Genomic DNA, 19,708 nt, shown 5'->3' on the forward strand with positions numbered 1-19,708 from the left:
TATTCAATATCTTGTAATAGCCTGTAATGAAAAAGAATATGAAAAGGAATGTATATCTATATGTATAACTGAATCACTACGCTGCACACCAGAGATGAACACATTGTAAACCGTCTATACTTCAATAACAATTTTTTTTTAAATTTTAAAATGGTGACTCTTACAACTGCTGAATCTTGGATTTGGTGAAATATGGAGATGTTTACTCACCCCATTATTGAAATCGACTTCAAATGGCCAGTTTTCAAAATTCAGAATAACAGACAATTACAATAACAGGGGAAAGGGCTGATGTAGCACCGCAGGGTAGTGATGGGGCAGAGGGATGAAGTGGGTGGGGAGGGGGCAAGGGGAGAGGCGGACACTAGAAGACGGGCAGATGGCGGGGGAGGGGACAGTGCTTTGCATCAGTCACGTTTGGGAATCCAGAAGAGGCTGCCACCCGGAGGAACAGATCTGGGCGTCATCCAGGTCATCTCACGTCTCGGAGAAGACAGCGTTCCTGGGTTTGACCCCTGGCTGCCCCCACCTTCGGTGAGCTGCATATGCAGCCTGTCTCCTTATCTGTAAAAGGAGCTGACGGCGGCGCTTACCTCCTAGGTTAGTGCGAAGGTGAAGTGTGCTTGTACGTTTCAAGGGCTGAAAGCAGCCCCCGGCAATTATTTCTAGAGCTCTAGTTAATCTGTGAAAGGATCCTTGCAGGCCTAAAAGGCAGGCGCAAAAGTGCGGTTGAGTTCACACAAATATCTGGATCTGGGGAAAGCTTCTGCTGGGTGATTGACGACCTGTAAGCCCTGGAAGCTGAGGGGAGGACGAGAGAGCCACCCAGGAAGCCTGACGTCAGGGGCTGCCTCCCGGCCGCCCTCCCGGCTGCGTTCCCGGCCGGATGCAGAGTTGAGAGAAGACGCTGGCTCGTCAAGGTGAGTCAGAACAAAGGCGGAGATGAGCTCGATCGGACAAGCCTGAGAAGCAGGACCTTGTGTTTGCATCCCCTGAACCTGGCTCTGCACGGTGTTCAGTTCCTCCAGGACGTTTTTATTTCCTCCCACCTTGATAAGACCCCTCCTCCCAGGGCGGCCCGGGCTCCTTCCCAAAATGCACATTGAGAGAAGCCCTCTGGCCTCTCAAGCAATCCTCTTGGCAGCCTGGCCCTGACCTTCCGCCTGACCGTTCCTCCATTCCTAAGGAAGGTTGCACCTCAGGGGAAATCACAGCCCCCACCCCGCATGCCCCGTGTCCCCTGGGGGCCCTCGCCTGCGCCACATTTTCATAAAGGAAAAAAAGAAAAGCCTTCAGGTAATTTATCCACTATTTTTGCATGAATTGTTTGGCTGTCTAGATCCTTCATTTCCTGTTTCAGTCTTGATCTTTAGTTGAAAGGGAAAAAAAAAAACCCACATATATATGCAGTTTTTTGAAAGAGAGAAAATTGCTTGAGTGAAAAGTCTTTCGTCTTCAGGGAGAACCTCATCTCTACCACTCAAGACAGGGAAGATAATCTACAAAACCCAGAAGTGCAGATGCAGACATGGCATTTTTTCCTTTCCCCCAGACAACCTGCAAAGTTCATTTCAGGATCTCCCCCCACCAGAAGCCACAGAGGGGGACACTTGGTTTTCACCACATTGCTCAGCGTCCTAAGGGTCAGAAAAGGCTGAGGTTCTGATAACAGACACAGATTTGACCGAGGTAACAATTTATCTACGCATCTCTGCAAGTTCCACCAAGCTTGAATTTCTTTAGCTGCATGGATCCATTTTAATAAGAGCTGACAGTTTAATCAGGTAAGATAAACCACATTTTCATAATAGGGCACATTAGGTGTGCATAGTTTTGCATTAATGGATCTTGGGATTTGGTCACAGAGCACCTGCATAAAATGTAGACATTTCACTCCAACGTACCCTTTTGATCTGGTGCCACCCCAGGAAAGCTCAGAAAAAAAGGCAAAACTAGGTGTAAGAGATACTTTGTAATAAAATGGATTTCACGTATTAAAAGGAAGTCGCTTTTCAAATGAATGTTACTGCATGTCTTCAGTCACGCTGATCACTTAACGGCCATTTTTAACCTTGTAACTAAGATGGGGATAAAAAGCCCACAAAACTTCATTCTGAAAAACGGCTTCATATTTATTCCAAGTCGAGACAGAATGTGGGCCAACAAGTCATGAATATGGATGGCTGTAAACACCCTCAAAGGAGCATGCATTTCCGGGGGCCAAACCAGCGGTGATGTGGAGGCAGGAACAGGTCTCTCCCACTCCTCCGCTCTCCTCTCCCAACCTCAGTGCCGGCCCAGGGCCCTCTTCCAGGAGGGCCAGCCACCGGGCCTGTGGGGAGTGGGCAGGGCCAGCCCTGCAGGGTACAAAGCAGGACTTTGTTCCCTCTGGGGGCTGATCGGAGAGGACCCTGGAGGAGTCCCACTGTTTCTGCAAAATAGCTGTTCCCAGCAGGGGGCCAGGAGAACAGCCTGTGTAAGTGGTCCCGGGGAAACAGACAGAAGAGGGAAGAACTGGGCTGTATCCTCCCAAACCCTGGTCCCAGAGGACATTCTGTTCTAGTCTTTGTAGCCAGGGAGAAAGGTAGGGTCTCAGGTCTCCTGGTTTCCTGCAGATGCCGTGACAACACCTGCTCTTAGACATGAAGCCTGCTGAGCATCCTGCCAGGGGTGACATCGCGGCCTCTGGAACTGGACCCAGAGCCTAAGAAGGACAAGGCCTGGGATCAGGGGCCCTGACAGCCCGAGAGTGGAGGAATCACCAGAAACCCAGAAGAGGTGGCTCCTCATGAAACAGAATCACTAGAGGAAGCAAGGAAAAACTAAACAAAATTCCTGCTACTAATAAAGAAAATCAATTCTAGTATTTCTAATTACTTTCTCTACTTTCAAAATGCCATGCATGAATTGAAGTAGAGGGTGGCCGCTGTCGAGACCCAAACAGGCAGCCTTGAAATTAGTGGAAGAAATAATTCAAATTACAGAGTAGCTATTCAGAGGTAATGCACTTTGGGGTGAGAGCATGTGAACAGTATCCCACCGCGCCCTGGGGGCCCAGGGATCCCCAACAGCTCTGCCCGCAGGCCAGGAAGCAACTTGCAAGACAGGAGAATGCCCATCAGGGATTATATTGCTGTTGTCATTAAAAGAATGTCCTTTGAGAAATGAAATTATATGAAAAAGATGAATAATGTCACTCTTGTAGGTGATCGTCAGTGTGAGAAATGAGTTTGGTTTTAAAACACTTGAGGGAGAAAACCAGTTTGGCCCGTGCCCACGACAGCCTCGGGCAGGCTGGTCCTCCCCGGTGGGTGCTGGGCCCTCACACTGGTTGGTGACCATCGCATCTCTCTTTCTCTTTGAAAACCATGAAGATGCTACAGGTCGCTCACGCTGTTCGTGAAGGGTGTTCTTCAGGGGGCTGTCCAATATCAACTTTCTTGGCAAGCGAAATCAGGTAGTTTAATGCCAGAAAAATAAACCAAACAAAGGTCTAGGTGCTCCACCTGCTGTGGTCTGCTTCTGGGAAGCGTCGAGGGGTTCTACTGATTTGCTCTTAGGATGCAGATTACCAGCACACTAAACCTTTCAGAATCGGGAGTGGAGTTGTGGATGGAAGCTAAGAATTGCTCAGCTCTTGACTGAATCGGGTTCAATAATGTCAGTAATGTAGCTGTCTTGGTGGGGGTGTCTATTTTTGGATTCTTTGCACAAATGCTGGCAAGGATCCCTGCATTTCCACAATGAACCTGCCACACGTGGAGGAAGCAATATAGCCCCTGGATTTCATTTCCAAACCTCATATTCAATTATATGATGAAAAACAACCAGGGACAATAGGCATCAGAATCGTCAAAGCAATAACCCAGAAAGCTCACGGGGAAGCTTTTAAAAGTGAGCATCTCTTAAAGTTGCAGTTCTTAAAGTATGGGGACACCGGTGATCCTTTCAGAGCTCCACGGGGTCAAAATCATTTCTATACCATTACCAGAATGTTGTTTGCCTTCCCCACTGAGTTGACATTTGCACGGAAGGTACAAAACTTCACGGTGGGTAAGACAGCCAGCCCGTCGCACCACCCACGAAGTACTAGCAGTCGCTGTATTCTTCGCCGCCATATACATGTGGTATAAGACAAATCCAAAATTGCCCATTTCTCTTAACGATGTTTTTGATGAAGCCAGTGCATCCTTCTCACCCTTGTGTCCTATACAGGACATCTCCCATCTACCTCTCCAGATCCACTCCGCCCTTCTCCACCTGTGCTTGGTCCTGGCAGGCTGACCTGCATGGATCAGAATGACAGGGCTCCCCAAAGGGCCACGGGTAGGTTATAAAAGCAGAGAGGTTGGGGCATTGATTCCTGGGCCCTCTGTGGGCTGGCAGAGTCTGGTTCCAGTAGGTGACTCTTTCATTCCTCTCAGCCTCCCACACTCTACCATCTGTAATCCAGCTTCATCTCAGCACCTCTGGTGGGACTGGGAAGAGATGTTGACACAAGTCCTAGGGTTTGGCACCACCCCCTGCCCACACCTTATAAATGGTCCTTTTTTTAAACTCTCCTAAAATTACTCAAATGGAACATGCTCTCTGTCTCCTTCCAGGCCCTTGACCAATGGACTTGTACGGGTCCAACGCAGTGTTTTGGCATGATGGTCCTCGGGAATGGATAGCCCCGGGGAGGGCAGGGGCCTCTTCTGTCATGTTTACTGCATTTTCATTTTAATTCTGTCCATATGTTAAATCAAATGCTTCAGAACACTTTGGAATGGGGATTAATTGACTCTCATAGTCATTATTTTAATACACAGCTATAACCAAACCTCCACCACCCACAGTTAATAAATGAAGAACAGATTCATAACAAGTCAGCAGAAAGGAGGGCTCAAATAAAATCCCACCTGGAAACCGCACCTCGGACTCCACACTCCAGACATGTTCTTGTGACTAGAGGAGGGGAGGGAGTCTCTGTACTTGTTCTGTTTTTGTTTTTTGTTTTTTTTCCATTTGCCTTTAACTTTATGTATTTTTTTAACATAACAACTTGATTAAGATATAATTTACAAATAAGTCAGACAGAGAAAGACAAATACTGTATGATATCACTTAACATGGAATCTAAAAAAATATAACAAACTGGTGAATAAAACAAAAAAGAAGCAGACGCTCAGATACAGAGAACAAACTAGCAGTTACCAGTAGGGAGAGGGAGGGAGGAGGGGCAGTATAGGGGGATGGTATTTAAAAAGAAGAGGTTATTATGGGATTATATGAAATCATGTGTATGAAACTTTTGAAAACTGTAAAGCACTATACAATTTAAAGAATCTTTCATTCAATAAAAAAGTACTTTAGAGCAAAAGAAGAGATATAATTCACATACAATGCAATTCACCCACTAAAAAATACCAATTAATGTTTTTTAGTATATTTACAGAGTTATTCAACTATATTCATGATCAATTTTATGCCATTGTGGCATATTCATGATCAGCTTTAGAACTTTTTCATTACCCCCAAAAGAAACGCCATACTCATTAGCAGTCACTCCCTTTTTCCTTCCAAATCCCCAGCCCTAGGCCACCACTGTCTACAAATTTGCCACTTCTGGAAATTTCATAGAAATGAAATAATACAACATGTGGTCCTTTGTGATGACTTCTTTCATTTAGCATAATCTTTTCAAGATTCATCCAGGCTGTAGAATGTATCAATAGTTCATTTCTTTTTATTGCAAGATAATATTCCACTGCATGGATACACTGCATTTTATTGATTCATTCATCAACTGATGGACATTTGGATTGTTTCCACTTTTTGGCTATTATGAATAATGCTGCTGCGAACATTTGTGTACAAGTTTTACGTGGACATATGTTTCTGTTCTCCTGGGTGGAATTGCTGGGTCTTACAATAATTCCACGTTTAAACTTTTGAGGAAATGCCAGACTGTTTTCTAGAGCAAATACACCATTTTACATTCTTGTCATCAGTGTATGAGGATTCCAATTTCTCTACACTCTCACCAACACATATTATTATCTGACTTTTTATGATAGCCCTGTATTTGTTCTTAAATACTTCCAGGAGATGGGATTTTTGTTAAGGTGGCTTCAGTCAGCTATCTGAACTCCCCACTGAAGTGATCACATGTTTAAGGGGTTATTCTAGAACTGATTCCCCAGCACCTCACAATTTCTGGAGTTCTATTCGAGCCCAAAGGCCATGGAGTAGATGTGAGCCCAAGTAGCAGATTAAGAGTCCAGACAAATTCCACAATGGCATGAATTCTACACGCTCTAGGGCTTAAAGCCATCCTGTCCAATATGGTAACCATGAACCTAATGTGGCCATTCAAGTTTAAATTAATTAAGGTGAAATGAAATCAGTCACACTAGTCACATTGCAGGTGCTCAATAGCCCCCTGTGGCCAATGGCTACCACATTGGACAGTGCAGATTTAACACATTTCCATCATTGCAGAAAGTTCTAGTGGACAGCATGGAAGAGGAAAGTCTAGGGGCCCTGCACATCACCACCTGGGAGAAACGTTAATCAGAGGGGCTTTGTCTCCAGACCCTCTCCCCTTAAGAACCCATGACACACATTCCCATAGCTCATTTTGCCAGTCATCCAAAAGAGGCTCAGAATTATTGGGGATGCCAAAGAAAGGCTGAGTGGGTGTATATTTTGAGGTAGAAATGCCAAAAATTAGACCACAAGACCTCACAGGCGGACTACCATGTTTTCCAATCAGTTCAGCAACATTGAAGCTGTTCTGTTCACTCCTCGGGGTCCAACTACCCAAACCTCAACGTCTGGATGAGAAACACCTAAAATACAGAATAAGCTCTTTCTGGAAACTCCTCTATGAAGGATTGTCAACATCATGCATTTCCATAAGAAAAGAATTTGCTGTGTATGTGCTATTAATAATTAGCAGTCATTTCACACTTTTCAGCTTCCAGCGTGTTAGAAATGTTAACCAAGTGGTTTTTAGGAGAAAAAAGTCACCCTCGAAGCAGCAATGCTGTGTCGCATAGTAAAGCAGAGTCAGCCTTGAATCCTGGGGCTGGAATCTGATGAGGCGTCCCAGATAGTGGATTCACACGTCCTTATAATTATTAATATTCAAAGAGTCTATTCTTCATATACTCGAAATGGAGGCAAATACTCCTTACTATTTGTGTAGAAGATATCAGTGGGCACTAGCCTTATCTGTCCTTTGCCACAAGTTATATGATGGCCAAAGACCAAAGCTACAGATGAACATTTCAATCCACTTATAAAAAGCTTGCAATTACTTGGGGTAGGGGGTTATAACTCAGTCGTAGAGCGCATGCTTAGCATGCACAAGGTCTTGGAGTCAATCCTCAGTATCTCCATTAATTAATAAATTAATTAACTAACTAATAAACAAACAAACCTAATTATCTCCCCCCCAAAAGACCCTCCCCCCAGAAAACCTTAAAAAAGTTTTCATAAAAAGTTTGCAATTACTAATTCAAATCTGAAAAATTACACAAAGTAACCTAAAAATCAAGTTCTCCACAGAACTTTCCTCCGCTTTAAATCACTGTAGACAGACTAGCTCTTGCCAGGTCTTGTTTTAAGGAGGCAATCAGTAACTTCTCCATCAGGACAAAGCAAATTGACCAGTAGGTGACCCTCAGGTAAAGACTGAAGGGCAGCGGGGGAACGCTTCTCTCTGGATGTGACCTTCCAGTCTATGTGGGGCCCCAGGTGTCCAGCATTTTACATCTGAACGGAACACGAGAGGCCCCGTGGGGAGCTGCTGATTGTGATGGCCTGTCATCCGCCACTCATTCAGTACGCGTGAAGGGCAGCCTCGCCCGTGCTCCCCGCCAAAGGCAGCAGGGGGACCATGGACCCCGCTAAAGCTGGCGCCATTCTCCTTCTGTAAAGGCCTATGGTCTGTGTTGTATCAGAGCGGATTATGTGGTGTCACCATCTGATCTCCTCGTCCGGTGGATCCCAGAGCAGCAGCAGGGTACTGAGAAAAGTCAACGTAGTTGTGAAGCAGCTTCAAGACTGGGTACGATCGGAAGTCTTTGCAGGACCCAGAGAAAGCTGAGTAAGACCACAGAGGTCGGAGTACGGAGCTCCTGGGACTCCACCTGCCCACTTTCGAGCAGGTAAGGTCGTATTGTCCTCACTTTACAGAGAAGCCATGGCAATTAAACCACTTACTCAAGGTCATGGACATGGGACAGGAATCGAGGTGTCTGGTCACCATTTATAAAAGGGATAAAAACATTTATAAAATGTGGTAATCCTCTCCAAAAATATCACAAGGTCAAGAATAAGCACAGCTCGTCCCCGCTTAGTAGACTCAAGGCTAGAGAAAGGCAGAGTCCAGAGAGCCTGTAACACCTTCTGCTCAGGGCTTAAGCTGAGCTATCAAATCCAGATAACAGATAACGCCTGCCCTTCCCACGTCTCTGCACTGGGGGAGTCATGCGGAGGAGGAGGACATGGGGCACTGGGAATTTGGATGAGGAAACCAGTTACCCCATTCTTAAGGTGAGTCCCAGTCCGGGACCAACGCCCTTCCACGGTTTTCCATCCTCAGCTCTTTCAACGCCAGCAAAGACTCATCAAACTTGAGGACCAGCAGACAGCAGACGTATGGGCCCCAAAGGGTTCCCCAGAAGGGGTGACATAGGACCAGAAAGGGGAGTGGCATTGGCTTCTGTTGAATAGATGTACATACTTTGGTAACATCTGAGATCATCTGTGAAATACAGCAGCAGAAATAGATCTTTCTACACCAACTTCTGGGCTCAGTTGTGGATCAGTTCCAACGTAACAAAGTGCTGCGAAATGCAGCGTCCTGGAACGACACGTACCTACAACAATACGTGCATGACTCTGTGCACCGGCTGCGTGCTGCTTCTGTCCTAGTCCGGTGGGCTGAGGCCCGATGGTCTACAACGGCCTCACTGACATGTTTGGGCTCTCAGCTGGGCCCCTGGGCTCCGTCCACGCGCGCTCTCATCCTCCACGAGGCTAGCCCAGGCTTATCCACAAGAGGCACAAAGGTTCCCAGAAACTGGATGGGCTGAGCCCTGCCTCACAGAGACTTTTCAAACTTCTGATTGCGCTGCAGCTGCTGACATCCCTTTGGCCAGAGCAAGTCACCTGGCCCAGCCCAGAGTCAGGTGGGAGAAGCCACCCCAGGATGTGGCTACAGGAAGGCCTGATTCATTGGAGGCAATTTCTGCAGCAACCTGTCACAAACTACCCCAGACAGTGTGAGAACCCTAAGCCAGCAAAATATCTCTCCTCTGTTGAGAGAAAAGTGGAGAAGACTTGAAATAGTATCTAAGCCAAGATATTACAATTATTAGAAATGGTTCATAATATGACCTCAATAACTATTATTGGTGAAAAAGATGCATTTGAAGTAAGGCTATAAAAAATGTAAAGTCTAAGTACAATGATCTGATTTGACTCCTCCTTTTAATTTCCTTACATTTTATTGTCTAATGAAATCTCCTTAAGGTTTCTTTTTCAGCAAACATCTTTTTTCAGTATAATGATTATGAGGCATTGTGAGGACCCAGAGAGGAGTAAGGTATGATCTCTCCCTCACTAGAAGAGAGAGTCTTTACTGAGGCCGCTGTATTTGCTGTAAGAGAGGGGAAAAGGCGTTACGAGAGTACAGAGGCAGAGAAACGTCCAAATAATGCCAGGATTAGGCTTTAGATTTATCCTGTGTCTGTCTCGTTGCTGTAGCTTCATGGAATCCCCAGTTTTCATCTGGTTCCAACTTGGCCATGTGCTGGGCACCCTCCCTTGGGACACCACCACCTTTAGTGGCGTCTGAGGTCTTGGCATCAGTGATGGGGGTTCTGAGTTATCTGGACCATTGGATGGGAGTCATCCTCTGTGATGGCTGGATGTGGGGCTGAACAATGTCTTAGGGCACAAATGAGCACATTTATGCTAGACAGTTGATATGCAGCCCCCCCCAGTGCTGGTGCTTGTGGTCTGCTAAGCCAAAAATCTCTCAGTTCCCTGCCATTCTTGTCTGACAGGGTCCTCCTCTTAAGCCTGTGACTTTTTTTTTTAATCTGTTCTGGGGGGTGGAATAAATTAGCTCTGCAAATATGCATTCAAATCTGTCTGCCCCCAGAAAGCAATCTACAGATTTAATCAATCCCTATCAGATTACCCAGGATGTTTTTTACAGAACTAGAACAAATAATCTTAAAACGTATATGGAAGCGCGTGCACGTGCGCGCAAACACACACACACACACACTCACAAAACAGAATTGCCAAAGCAACACTGAAGATAAAGAATGAGGCTGGAGACATAACCCTCCAAGACTTCAGACAATACTTCAAAGCTACAAGCAATCAAAGCAGCATGGTATTGGTACAAAAATAGACATATGGATTGATGGAACAAAATAGAGAGCCCAGAAATAAACCCACAGACCTACGATTAATTAACCTTTGAAAAAGGAGGCAAGAATATACAATGGAATAAAGACAGTCTCTTCAGTAAGTGGTGTTGGGAAAGCTGGACAGCTGCATGTAAATCAGTGAAGTCAGAACACTCCCTCACACCATACACAAAAATAAATTCAAAATGGCTTAAAGAGTTAAACATAAGACAAGACACCATAAACCTCCTAGAAGAAAACATAGACAAAACATTCTCAAATCATAGCAATGCTTTCCTAGGGCAGTCCACCCAGGTAATAGAAATAAAAGCAAAAACAAACAAATGAGACCTAGCTAAGCTTATAAGCTTTTGTACAGCAGAGGAGACTACACACAAAACAAAAAGACAACCTATGGAATGGGAGAAGATATTTGCAAACAATGTAACCAACAAGGACTTAATTTCCAGAATATACAGACAGCTCATACAACTCAACCCAAACAAAAAAACAAACAACCCAATCCAAAAATGGGCTGAAGACTTAAACAAACAATTCTCCCATGAAGACATGCAGGTGGCCAATAGGCATATGAAAAACTGCTTAACATTGCTAATTATCAGAGAAATGCAAAACAAAACTACAATGAGTTATCACCTCACGTCAGTCAGAATGGCCATCATTAAAAAGCCCACAAACGATAAATGCTGGAGAGGGTGTGGAGGAAAGGGAACCCTCCTACACTGTTGGTGGGAATGTAGTTTGGTGCAGCCACTATGGAAAACAATATGAAGATTCCTCAAAAACTAAAAATAGACTTCCTGTAATCCAGCAATCCCACTCCTGGGCATATATCCAGAGGAAACTATTTCAAAGAGATGCACACACCCCAATGTTCACAGCAGAACTATTTATGATAGCCAAGACATGCAAGCAACCAGACAGATAACTGGATAAAGAAGATGTGGTTTATATACACAATGGAATACTACTTGGTCATAAAAAAGAATGAAATATTGTCATTTGCAGCAGCACTGATGGACCTAGAAATTACCATACTAAGTAAGCCAGAGGAAAAAGAAAAATACCATGTGATATCACATGTATCTGGAATCTTTTTAAAAAATGACACAAATGAACTTATTTACAAAACAGAAACAGACTCACAAGAAAACAAACTTACAGTTACCAGGGGGGAAGGGGGTGGAGAGGGATAAATTGAGAGTTCAGGATTTGCAGGTACTAACTACTATATATAAAATAGATAAACAAGGTCCTACTGTATAGAACAGGGAACTATATTCAATATCTTGTAATAGCCTATAATGAAAAGAAATAGGTATATATTTGTATGTATGTATGTATGTATGTATTACTGAATCACTACACTGTACATCAGGAAACTGACTATACTTCAATTAAAAAAATAAAAAATAATAAAATTTAAAAATGTAAAGGGAAAAAAATTTGTCTGCCTCACATTTAAACCAAGGGCTTTTGAACTTAGTAACTGAGCACTTGCCGCCATCTGTGCTTCTACTTCTGTAGCGATCCTCTTCCAACAAACAGTAGGAGACCCATGCCTGGCTGTCCTGGGAGAAAGGTTTTTAGGGCTCACCTGGGTGGGAGATGGAGGAGATGCACACCAAGTAACCATTCAGATATGATCCCACCCATCCCACTGACTCTACCAGAGAGCCCTGCATCCAGCTGGCATTGGTTCAGATGGGACAGGGAACATAAGCTGGGACTTGGGAGGGTTTCAAGAGGCAGAAAGGCCCTGCAGTCGTGGGCCAAGGCACAAAGACAGTCATGCAGTGTGAACTCCCTGGCAACTTCTGGCATCCCTTGCTGAGCAATGTGGTGGCTCTTTGTCCACTAACTGAACTTTGAAGGTCAGAGCAGAGCTTTGGGGTACTGGAGCCTCGTCCTTCCGGTCTGTGCAATCCATCTCCTTAATTAATAGCCATTCATGATTAAAGCCAGGCTTGTGGCAATGCGCGCCACTAGAAGAACAAAACCTTTGATCCTTGCTCTTCGCTTGTCTCCTCCTAACTGAATCTCAGGCAGAAAGAAAAATAACACAAGCCCTCCCTTCTTGACCCAGTGACCTCCGGAGCCCCGGCGAAGTGGGGCTGCAACAGTGATGTGCGACCCGGCTTCTTGCTTCCTGCACCTCCCCTTCCTAACCAGGGCAACTTAATCTAACTTGAGAAACAATGGGAGACTCAAATCCCTGGACTGTGTTTCTGCTAAATCTGTTGGGCACCATTTGCTGTCAGAAAACCAAACTGACTTAATTCCTACCCAGAGAAACATCTTCCTGTTTCTCATGACCCAAACAGAGGCAAAGTGAAACATACGTTGTGCACAATTGAACCGTACAAATGTCTCTCTATCTGCTGGGCTAATTTTCTTTGAACTGCCTCCTCTTTAACGTCCCCAAATTACTCTGTGCACTTACACCTCACCCAAATGAGAAAATTTGGGGCATTTCTTCCAATTTGATCTCCAACCAGGGAGTGTTACAAGACCAGTGCTTGATCTCCGTTGCTCTCCCCAGGGTGCCAGTGAAAAGAATGTTCTGCTTACAGATTGGCAAGAACAAGCGCCACAGCGAAACAACACCACTGACCTAAATACCCATAGAGATGTTGTACCTTCTACGCGTAATGACTGGTTTGGGTTCTTCCAAACCATTGGGCGGAGTCATCACGGCTTGGGCTCTGACACGCCTCCAGCCCAGAGCCAGTCTTCTTAGCAGGTGAATATTTCACGGCTGAACATTGAGGCTTTGGGTATGGACACACACTGATACACAAGCCTCTAGATTCATTCTCTGCAAGCGCTGTACCTCATTGGCTTGAATGGCTTCTGTGGTCTTTGCCAGGGCAAGAGCCTTGACCAAGACTTTTGTCCCTGTCTGTGTCTGCGATCCTCTCTTTCTGCTCCTACATCCTACTCTTTAAGAGAAAAATCATCCTCTCCTATGGACTCTCTGTCTGTCCTGCTTTGGGTTTGCCATTGCAAATGTGGATTACATAGTGAGAGGGAGGGAGGGATGGAGGGAGAAAGAGAGAGACCAGCAGTCACAAAATCCATAAGCAATAAAAGTTAACATATGCCAGTTTTTATTCAGAGCTGGCTGTGGGCCACGGCTGGTGAGTAATAGTTATTGAGTGCCCATGATGGGTGATGCCCCTCTGACCCTCTTGCGGAACATCCCTCAGGAGGGATAGAAAACGCTTTCCTAAGGGAACAAGCCTCCCTCACTGTGAGGCTCAGAAGGGAATCTTGAAGCTAGACAGGGTTTTATTACCATATTTCATCAAACTGAAGGTGCCTTTCAATCTTACAATCTTATATTGATGAACCATTATTTCCTGGACCTAAGAAAAAAAGACAGTACCATTAATTGCCAAGCGCTATGGACGGTGTGAGGCATCTAGGCTTCGGAAATGATAAAACGTGACAAAATGCGTGTGTTAGAACCAATGAAATTAGTTATTTTTATCCAGCTTTGCTCCTGACTTTGATGTGGAAGCTTTTTAGTGCTGCGACACTATCTGTTTCCTTCTAAGATTCTAAGACAGAGGCCTCCCACCTCCCCACAAAGCATTGCTGAATTTGAAGCATCCTTATTCTCAACCATTCCTTCTTCCTCTCTGGCCAAGTCCTCTATTACGTTAATGTATGCTTGTCTGATTTTCCACTTCCCTGGATATAAGCTAGACTTCCCCTTCCTTGTTTTAAACAAAATTTTTTATTTGCTTAAAGACAGAAATCAAACACCTCTGCCTTTTCTCCTATGAGTCAGACTTCAGTTCCTCTTTATTGAAGTGTGACACAGTCACAGAGAAAGGGACTAATCACAGATGCATAGCTGGGTACCTGTTACAAAGGGAACACATCTGGACAAGCACCACACTAATTCTTAAAAGGTATGAGCCTCCCCCATGTCTTCCTCCCTTCATTCTCCACCCCGAGTTAATCATTCTGACTTCAAGCAGAACCGGAGATTTGTTTGGCCTGTTTTGAACTGTGTATGGATGGAAGCACACAGCAGCCACTCCTTTGCACCTGGCTTCTCTTGCTCAGCCTTATGCACACCATCTTACCGTGTGTGGCAGAAGTTTGCTCTTTTTTATTGTCACAATGTATTTGTCCATTTCGCTCTTGACGGACATCTGGGTTGTGGCCTGCTAATGTCTGTTACAAAGAAGATCACGTCCTGGATATTCACATACACGTGTTCCAGGACACAGAGGCACACGTCCCTGCTGGGAATATACGTAAGAGTCGAATCACGCGCTCACAGGACGTGCACGTGAGCAGCTTTAGCACTAACTGCCGAGAGTTTTCCGAAGCCGTCGTGCTAGTTCATACTCCCCACAAGCAACGTATGAGCGTTCCAGCGGCTCCAAATCCTCACCAACACTTGATAGTGTCTACTTAATTGTAGCCATTAGTGGGTGATAACTCATTGTTTCCTGATGGTTGATGATCTTGAGAACCTTTTCATGTATTTGTTGGCCATTGGATATTCCTTTTCATGAAGGACCTGTTCAAGTTTTTAGCATTTAAAAAAGGGGGGGGTCATTTAGGGGAGAGAAATATCTCAGGGGCAGAAGTGTGTGCTTAACATGCATGAGGTCCTGGATTCAAGCCCCAGTACCTCCATTAAAAAAATAATAAAATTTTTAAAATAAAAAAGGGTTGTTTTTCTGTACTGATTTATAGAAATTCTTCACATATTCAATACTGGATACAAAATCTTCATTAGATCTATCTATTTATCCATCACAATGATCACAGTCCACTCTGTGGCTTGCTTTTTATTATCTTGCATGGTGCATTTTGATGCTCAAGAGTCCTCAATTTCAATCTAATTTAAAAATAATCCAGTTGGACAATCCTTTCATTTACAGTTTAGCGTCTTATGTTTTACCAACCCCGCAATCATGGAAATATTTTCCCATGTTATTTTCTAAAACCTAGATATTTTAGCTTCCTCATTTAGGAAAACATTTCACAGCCCACCTGGAACTGATGTTTTCAGTATATTTCCAACTGATTCAGGATGATTTTTCCCCACATCACTCCCTTTGTCACACATCAGGTGACTGTGTGCATGTAGGTCATATCTGAGGTCTCTGTTCCACCCTTGCTCAAATTCCTCACTGCCTTGACTGCTTTAACTTTTTTGCTTTAATTAATTAAAAAACAACCCAATTAAAGAAATAGGCAGAAGACCTGAATAGATAAATTTCCAAAGAAGACATATAAGACATATAAATGGCCAACAGGCACATAAAAAGATGTTCAGTATCACTAATTACTAGAGGAACTCAAATCCTACAGTGAGATATCACCTCACATTGGTCAGAATGGCCATCATCAAAAAGCCTACAAATAGCAAATGCTGGAGAGGGTCTGGAGGGAATCCTTGTACACTGTTGGTGGGAATGTAAATTGGCGCAGCCACTATGGAAAACAGCCACTATGGAAAGCAGTTCTAAAAACAGAACTACCGTATGGCCCAGCAACTCCACTCCTGCCCCTGTGTTCATGGCAGCACTATTTACAATGGCCAAAATATGGAAGCAACACAAGTGCCCATCAGCAGGTGAATGGATAAAGAAGATGCGGTATATATACACAATGGAATATTACTCTTCCATAAAAAAGCATGAAGTTCTGCCAATTGCAGCGATGTGGATGGACCTAGATAATATTATGCTTAGCAAAATAAGTCAGAAAGAGAAAGACATACTATATGATACCATATGTGGAATGCAAAAAATAATACAAATGAATGTATATGCAAAACAGAAACAGACTCACAGATATAAAAAACAAACTACTGGTTACCAGTGGGGAGAGGGAGGCAGGGATGGGCAAATTTAGGGTGTGGGATTAACAGATACAAATTACTATGTATAAAATAGATAAGCAACAAGGATATATGGCATAGTACAGGGAATTATAGTCATTATCTTGTAATAACTTTTAATGGAGTACAATCTGTAAAAATACTGTATCACTATGCTCTACACCTGAAAATGACATAATATTGTAAATCAACTATACTTCAATAAAAAATACAGATGCCAACAAAAAAATTAAACCATGTTAAAAATTTATGTTATCAAATAGTCACTCACGTGATTCATCTGCAAGACAGTTTCTTGAGAAAAAGAACATAGTCCATTGAAACAAAAGGAATTTTTAAATAATTCAACATTATTTGTATTTCTTGAGCACCTTCCTCCTCCCCAATTTAGCGCACTCTCCGAATTTCCATCACAGAAGTTAGAAAAAATAGAAGACCCTCCTTGGAGGGTGGAGGGCACAGAGGGAAGGAAAACTCAGCAAACCCAGAGTTGTTTTGACTCATCAGGGAGGAGAAAGAAAAATGCTAGAGTCATTGTGAATCATTTGTTTTAATTTGTTTTTAAACTCACAGATGCCATACATTTTATAAGTTTCAGTAAATGGAAGGAGAGGAATAATTTCTATTCCCAACTAATTCAACAATTATAAACTTAATGCATCTCTGCCTGGTCTTTATTTCACATGTTTAATTAGTCACTGTTTCTTAATTTGACATAAGAATTATGGCATGTTTTGCATTACTGCAACTTATTCATAACTTGTATCATAAATAGACACAATATTTGATAAAGGGTATTTCCAAAATTTACATAATTTTTTTCCTCCTACTAACCTTTTGGGTTGCTTCTGATTTTTCTTAGGCTAGATAATACTGTAATGAACATCTTCAAGTGCTTGGTTGTTTTCTCTTTTTGAATTATTTCTTCCCCGTAGCTTTGACTAGTTTACATGACCACTGGCAATAATCAGTTTCAACATACACATGGTGAATTAATTGAAAATTTTAAGATGAAGTTGAATGTTTTCTATGTGTTTTCAAGTTACATCTCCTTCTTTGTCCTTTGTGCATTGATACAGCAAGGTCTTAATATATTTCTTTTCAATTTGCAGCACACATCTTTAGATGACAAACATAGTAGTTATTTGTCTTTTGTTAGACCTTGGGCTCCTTCAGATCAGGGCCAACGTGGAATTTATCTGCATATCCTCGGAGGCTGGCCCACGACAGGCACACAGCATGTGCTCAGTCAATATTCACTGAGTGAATGAAGTCCTGTTTGTTTCAAGTATTCCTCCCCATCTATTGTCGCCATCTGTGCTTTGTGCATGGAAGGAATTAACAGATGTTGATCATTTATTATGATAATGATGACATATGGTATATTTATTTTTAGTGGCATCTGTCATGAAGAAGAGCCCCCAATTTAGCAATTTCAGTCTGACAGTCTATGGATTGTTTTCTCTGAGGCCATTCGCCTCCTTCTTGATATTAATAAAAATGCCTCTATATGACATAGTATAGGGGGACGAAGGTATAGCTCAGTGGTAGAGCGCATGCTTAGCATGCACGAGGTCCTGGGTTCAATCCCCAGTACCTCCATTTAAATAAATAAATAAACAAGTAAATAAACAAATCTGTATGACATAGTATAAATACGAAAGTTTAGAAAGAATTCCACTGACTTTGCATGAACTCATCAATACCCATTTTTGATACTCTACAATCATTCTGCCTTTCAATGATACTGAACTATCTGCACTCCTCTGAATGCACTGAGCTCTCTCTCGCTTCTTGGCCTTTGAATGTACTGTTCTCTGCCATTTCTACCATCCCTGCCCCATCTTCATCCCTGAACTGCCTTATACTCAGTTTCTTCCAATTCCCAGTTTAGCAAACATCCCCCCAGGCTCTCCCTCCCACGTGCTGGTTGGGGTGTTCCTCCCCTCTGTCTTCCTGGCACCCCAATTTTCCCCTCATCGTAGCCCTTGGCATCGAGTATTAGAATTGTCTGCAGGGGTTGTGTCTGACTCACTCTTATGTTCACTCTCACCCCTCACCCTGGGACACAGTGGCACCCAAAAATCTATTATCAACTGAATGAAAGTAATTAAAATAAGCTCCATCGAGATCAACCTTTTCTGTCTCAGCTGATGAATCATGTTCTCAGACTGAGAAAGGAGACTCAGCTCCACCTCTCCTCTCTTTATTGTCTCCTCCCAATTGGCAGGCTCTGCTTTCTCCTCCTTGTGAATAAGAAAAAAAAATCTGGATTTTTTCTTTCTGTTAGTGTTGTTTTTAAGTCTGAGCACTCTATGATTGTGGTCCTCAACTGGGGCAGTTTTACCTTTTAGGGGATAGTTGTCAACGTCGGGGGACATCTGTGGTTTTCATAACTAGGGGGAGGGGTTGCTGCTGGTAGAAACCAGGGGTGTTGCTAACATCCTCCAGTGCCCGGGGCGCACCCCACCACACACAGTCATCCACCCAGTGTCAGTAGGGCTGAGGAACCCTGCTCTGGGAAGTCCTCCCCCATTACTTCAGCAGCCCCCCAGCATCACTCAGTCTCCATTTCCCCAGAAACCACTAGAGGTGTCCAGAACGCCCCTGCACACGGCCACAGCCCCTGGCTCTGACAGCGCCAACCCTGCTTCGTCAGAAAGGTGCACACACTGCTATTATGCAAAGAAATCTCAACAACCCTTCAGATATCTCCTTGACATAAAATTATTTAATTTACATGCGCAAGCCCATATTTTCATACATACTTCTCATTGCCACAAATTAAGTAGAGATATTGGAAAGCCTTGCATGAAATATTAACAATATAATCCGATTTCAAAACACTCCATGCGGTTGTCCCCATGGGAGACACAGAAGTCAGAACAAAGAGCTCAGCCCATGGCCTCAGGCCCCATCCCTGCCCGACCGGTAGCTCCACGAACTGCCGGACGTGCTCACAGCTCAGCATCCCTGCCGACCGCAGAGGAACGCTTTAAACACATAAGTAGGGGCACACTCTCCCCTGCTCAAAACATTCCCCAGGCTGCCGACTTCAACTTGAGTAAAAGCCAAAAGTCTTACCATAGCCTCAGGGGTCCCCCATTTGTGATGTCGTCCCCCATGGCCCCCCTGTTCATCAGCTCCAGACTAGCCTCTGGGCTATTCTCAATACTCTATGCTTGTCCCAGCCTCAGGACTTTGCCCCTCCCTCCAAATCTCTACATAGCACACTTGTTTCATTCATGTCTCTCAAATGTCCCTTATCCAAGAGGTCTTCTCTGACCACCTGTATAAGGCAGTGCACCCCCATTCCTCTCTAACACCCTCCTTTGTTTTTCTTTGCAGAGCCCACTGCTATCTGACAATTTATATCTTTGTGTGTCTGTCCCCCCAAGTA

The 19,708-nt window shown here is 43.8% G+C and overlaps 1 protein-coding gene and 1 long non-coding RNA gene across 4 annotated transcripts in view; one reads left to right on the forward strand and one right to left on the reverse strand.

Moving 5' to 3' along the window:
* Window positions 1–19,708, reverse strand: part of C8H10orf90 (chromosome 8 C10orf90 homolog) — a 211,619-nt gene that overhangs the window by 147,758 nt on the left and 44,153 nt on the right. The window lies entirely within an intron of this gene.
* LOC135321850 (uncharacterized) lies at window positions 697–2,863 on the forward strand. Its single transcript, XR_010382013.1, has 2 exons — window positions 697–1,784; window positions 2,616–2,863. It is a non-coding gene; the product is annotated as an uncharacterized LOC135321850 (long non-coding RNA).

Source organism: Camelus dromedarius, chromosome 8, assembly GCF_036321535.1.
Source record: "Camelus dromedarius isolate mCamDro1 chromosome 8, mCamDro1.pat, whole genome shotgun sequence".
NCBI classification, from domain to species: Eukaryota; Metazoa; Chordata; class Mammalia; order Artiodactyla; family Camelidae; genus Camelus; species Camelus dromedarius.